Genomic DNA, 6,000 nt, shown 5'->3' with positions numbered 1-6,000 from the left:
GAGAAAGCAAAATATTCTGAGCACAAGTAGGAATTCATAGCAACAAATAATCATCAAATTCTGGGTTTCTTGAGTTTGTTGTTACTGACATTGGATTCGTGTTGTACTGGTCAACAGTATAACCACCTATAAGAAGGACTGAGCTTGGTGAAAAACAGCTTGGCAGGTACATTCTGGAATGAAAATTCTACAGTTCTGTATGTTTCAGTAAATCAGAGAGGGTTATTGATTTATTGGTGTTGACTGTCTAGTATTTTAAAACACTTCTGACGCAAAATATCAAGGCAGATTGCAAAAGTGTAGTTAAATAAACTGTACAACATGCAATGGAACAACTGTGTTGCATTTTACATATGATAGTAATGAGCAGTGAGATATCAGAATGATTGAAAGGTGTCCAAAATTACGCTTGCCAGCAGAGAATTATATTCCACGTAATTCTTTTTGTGCTAGTCTTATCATCAACACATTTTTAAAAAGTGGTTAACTGATTTCATAATTTTTCTTTCCCTTTTCTTATCCTCTCTTAGGAGAGGATTATATTCACTTTCTACCATTATATCCTGATGATGATTATTTTCATGACTTCTGTTCTTGTTTTACACCTTTTCCTCTTTTTGACACGGGCTGGTACGTACTTACATTAGAGGAGCTGAAGTCACTTGGGGTGACCTGTAATCAGGTCACCCAGCTGGGTTTGGCAGGACACAGAGAAGCTGAAGGTAAATGCCTGGGCTTTGGAGGGTTGCAAGTGGAGAAAGTGGAGCCTGTCCAGGCTCTTGTGCTCTCTGTCACCCCGTGGCAGTGAGCTCCTTGGGCTCCAAAGCTGGTGGCAGTACTACAGAGATGAAGAAGTAGCTAAGGGTAGTTGGATGTTACATGGTTAGAGCTTCACATGAAGTACTTTCTTTCCACGTTGAAAATAAGCACGTTGAGCGTATCTGTGGAGGACTCCGATTTAGCAGGTAAATACTTACAAAAGCTTCAGTATAAGACATGAGAGTAATACTTGCATTACTCTGAAACACAATACAAATCCTAAACCCAAGGCATTGACTACTTCACAGAATGATTTGCAAAGCCTCTGAAGTACATATCAAAGTAGCCCTGGGAGATAAAAAACCCAGTAGTGAGATGAGGCTGTCTGGGGGTGGGTGTATTCAGATCACACAAGCCAAAGCGCTAGCACTCTGCATGGCACTCCAAGAACCTCACCCCGTTTCAGATAAAATGTTACACCACATTGCAATGTGGATTTTATTGTATCATCTTTCAGGAGCAGCAGGAGGCATTGAGAGAGTCTGCAACGCAGTTAAAACTACTCGATAGCTCATAGAGTATTTTATTAGACTCTTCCTTATGGGATTTTTCTGTTAAACATTTGAAATACAATATACTGCCTTAGATAAATACGTAATAGGAATTGGGAGTTATTAATGCATCATAAAAAGTCTATTCCAGCAAGAGCAGTTACCTTATTAATTAGGAATAGCAATTCTGCGGATTCAGTTATTTATATGATTTTAATTTAGTTCCAATTCTAAACGAAAGTTTAATTATAATTGCACCTAATTCACCCAGAGGACGAAAGGGCCCATTTAACAAAGGGCATTCTTCCTTCATTTAATGATTACAAAGGGAACAAGAAATTGATGATATTTTGCTGTATTGTTCCAAATCCCACGAGATTTGCATCAGATATTCTCCACAACTTTTAAGGAAATCAATTCTGGAGCCCCAGTAAATGAATCCATAAATTACACTTTAATATCTCAAAGTGCTGCCTTTCTCAGACGGAATTTGTCACTTCCAGGATCGATATGGGGAATACAGCTTTACGGAGAGCAATTCATGCGACTGCATCATTATACTGTGTTTTAGTGTGTCACGTTGCCAATGCATTTACATCTAAACCAGCAGACACACCATACTTGAAGTCTAGCTATAAAAATTTGCTACAGGTTAATCCTTTGTTTCAGAGGAAATAATGGAAATCAACGTTAAACAAACTTGACAAATGGATGGGGAAAAGCAACACCCATGAAAATGATTGAAGCACTTAACACTTTGTAGAGTGGCTCTCCTGGTCTCAGTGCATAAAAATCAAAACGAACACTCCTTTTTAGCATTAACTTACTGAACAAATATCTGTCTCTGAAGAATTAGACGAGCAAAACTGCCCTCCACTAATGTCCAGATATCATCAGGAAGTGGACGGTTTGTTTAAACCCCACAGAGAGAAAGAGTTTGTGGCATCCCTTTGTTTAACCACCCCAGCAGTGAGAGCAAAGCGCACTAGGGATTTATTTGACAAGAGTGTCAGGGTTTTTCATAGGCCCTCTCATATTGGGTGTCTGGACCAAAGTGCCTCACTTGAAAGGCATTTTGTGTGGGTAATGCTATAGTAGTTCTGGTGAAGACAGTGGGACCTGCTGCCATCTCTGTGCTGACACTGAAAGTCAGACAGCTGACAGCAAGGGACACGTATGTAGAAACATAAGATGAATCGTATGCTGCAGCTAGGGAGTGCCAGCGCATATCCATGTGTCTGGCCTTGAAAAGGAAGAGCAGTGCTATATTTTCCCACTATGAGGGCAGGAAAGGACAGAGCATTTATGGATGGAGAGGCAAAATGAAAAAAAAAAAAAAATCCTTGTTTTCTCTATTATAATTTTGTGGGTGGAATTGTCCATATTAGCAAGAGCTGTAGTCCAGCATTAACCCATTAGTTCTGGGAGCCCTGTCTTGTGTTATAAGCACTTTGGGGGGTTTGCTCTGGACTGGACATATCCCATGTCCTCCAGGACCCCCTACGTGTGTGGTGGGGGGTCCTGGTTGGAAGACACCTGCCTCACACTGACCACAGGAGCATCTCTCTTCCTGCCATTGCTCACTCAAGACTTCGCACAGAAGAATCTCTTTTTCCTCCTCTGACTCATGCTCTTGGCTTATTTCTGTTGTTTTGGTACAGGGCATTTACAAGGTACGGTTCGGTACTTGCTAGCCTGAGGGCTTGCTGGTCAAGCAAAGGAGCAGCAGAGCAGCATAGGTTGTGTTTAGTCTTACAGTGATGGGAGCATCGGGGGGGACCCATACACTGCAGAGTCCTGCCACCACCAGCCCCTGCTCCATCAAGGCTGCACCATGATTTCTAATCTCATCCCTTGTTTTTCAAGGGGAGAGTGAATTAATGGGTGCAGACAGCAACAGAAACCACTCAGCATCTCAGGAGATGGGCAAAAGCTGGCACCGTGCTGCCTCGTGGTATAAGAGCTGAAAGTTTCCATTCTTTATTCTCATGTACATCTGCAAAATTGTCAATCAATGCCAGGATTGTTGTACAAGAAAACGTGAGAAGAGCTCACTGGTACATTCCCAGCAAGCAGTCTCGTGTAAGCACTCTGCTTCTCACACTCTGCTACTTGCTCAGCCAAGAAAACATGCTTCTCTGGCAAAAGCTGACATCCCGTGCAAAGGGTTCAGCCTCCTCTTGTTTTCTGAAAAGCAGTGCAGCCACTTTTCCTCCTTCCTTATTTTCTAGGCTATATCACCATGAAAGTGGTGCCCATTTTACCCAGTTGATTAAAAGGAGTGATTTTGAAGTATCCAGGGTAAAAGGGGTTTTTTGGTTGTTCCCACTATAGAAACAGCCTGGACAGACACCAGCACCCAGCCATGGGATGGTCCTGTCATGTGCCACAGGGCATTTATTTGTCATGTCATTTGTTTCTCATCTGGCTCTGGCTCTCTGTGTAACTGACAGGAGAGGCAGGCTTTTTTGTCTTAAAGGGAAAAATAAAGCACTACAGAGTCCCTTGCGGTTTTTCAGCCTCTTTTAATGCTACCTGCACCCAGCATGAATTCAGTAATAAGAGAGAGCATTAAACCTGCGATCAGCACAATTCACCAGAGTACCCATCTATTTATTTTTGGAAACTGGTACATTACCACATGCACATCCTTTTTCCTTAAATCACAGCAAAGCCTCTGCACACAAGAGACAATATTGCATTTTCGCTTCTTAGCAGATCAGAAAACAAGAAATGCCTCCCTGTGAAAAAGTGCAAGCAGGGAGGGGGAAAACACAGTGAGAAAGCAGCAAAATCTCTGCTTTTCACAAGGCTAGCAGAAAAATATTACTAACATTTTAAATGTTTTATTTTCTGATTCTACTCACACCATTATGTTCAAAGGATATTTTATCTGGGTTACTCAACTAAACAGGAGGAAGAGGCACTAAACTGAACTTTGTTTTCAGATGGCATCATGTACATTGAGGTACCAGCCAGCCTCATGGATTTTTGTAACAAGGGATGATCCTTCTCCCATACCTTTTGACTTCATAATAATCAAGGTAGTTGAAGTATCTCTCCTTTTATCCTCACAGTTGCAGTCTGCAAGAGATTATACAGGAAAATAAAGTCTTTTCTTTTTCTCAGTATGGAAAGAAGGAGACCTTTGATCTAAAGCAAAATCAAAGTCCCCAGAAAAGAAAGTTCCCCAGATTTTGGGAGCACAAAACTTACAGTGTGGAAAACGTTTTCTATGTGAAAGCCAGCAGTTCTCAGACAATGACAAAATATGAATCCAGAATAGCACAAAACAAGGGCTGCTTTCTGCAAAGAAGCAGACAGGCCTGGAAAAGCTATTCTGGGGACTGTAAAGTATACACGCTCAGACTCGAGGGCAGGCAGTATCTCTGAAAGTCAGCCTTCGGGCGACTAAATTTGGATAGCCAAAATTAGAGGCCACTTTTTAAAATACGAGCCTGGGTGGAAAACTTTGCACTGCACATAAGCAACGTGCCATTTTCACAGACTTGTAACAACTTATTCCTAAACCAGTGCTTCTTCATATACAACAAAAACACCCCGCTTCAGTCCAGACAAAGCTATTTAACTAGTCAGAGTTCACAAACTTAGGCAAACATAAAACCCAAAGACACAGAATCACAGAACTGTTAGGGTTGGAAGGGACCTCTGGAGATCATCTAGTCCAACCCCCACTAACAGTTGAAGAATTACAGCCTGGTATGTGGAAAAATAGTCACCTTGTGCTAGGCAAGCTCAGAAACAGCTTCACCAAGAGATGTTTCTAAAAGTAGTCCCAGAAAAGCAGACCTTAAACATGCTCAGCTGCAGCATAGCTGTATTTCCTCAGGGAACTCTGCTGAATGGGGCATGACAGATTTCCTCCTCCTGGAAAATCAGCATCTGAGGGTAGTTTTTGCACTGTGGGAAACCCAAAGTGCCCCACCTTGGGATGCAGCCCCAGCATGGCACTGGGCAATGTAGCCCATGGCACAGTCAGTAGGGAATGCCTTTGGCCACCCTGCAGGTTCATCCCTTGCAGATGTCACCTGCAGGAGCCACAGCGATATTCCACACTGGCGCTTCCGTCCTTCCCACACAGACAAGCAGCATTTCCTTATTCAGACATAAATGAATATAGGAAATATATGAAATATTTTAGGGAGATTAATCCTAACTATGGTTAAGTTATGGAGCTGACTAGTAAGAAGACACTCTTCCATTTGATTATATGATATCTACATTGTGCAACAGTATGAACCTGTGACAACTTACTCTGCTGCTGCTATTACCCAGCATCTCTCTGGCACATTTATCCAGCAGCAGTTTCGCTTACTGCCATTTCCTTAATCATCCTTCTTCTATTTTATTTCTCTTGCCTCTCTTATTCAGTTCCAGGTAATATAAACAATATCATATTCTTAATTCACATTTAATTTGCCTGTCTTTCTCCCCACCTAGTTTGTACAAACCCAGTCTGTCAGTTCCTCCCTTGGAGAGTTAACACTCAGGCTTTCTTCAGTTTCTTTTGACCCCTACTATAAAATTCATTTTGATGAATTATTTATGTCCAGAGCTCCCCAGGGAACTGTCATTTGTATCTTCTATAGTTTCTGCCTGTCACCAGCTATTACCAAATTACATCAGCTGGACAGCAGCTGCCAGTAATCAAACCAGGTTCCTCCTCTGC

Source organism: Lathamus discolor, chromosome 1 (assembly GCF_037157495.1).
Source record: "Lathamus discolor isolate bLatDis1 chromosome 1, bLatDis1.hap1, whole genome shotgun sequence".
NCBI classification, from domain to species: domain Eukaryota; kingdom Metazoa; phylum Chordata; class Aves; order Psittaciformes; family Psittacidae; genus Lathamus; species Lathamus discolor.
The sequence above is the reverse complement of the archived record's forward strand: the minus strand, read 5'-3'. Positions refer to the sequence as shown.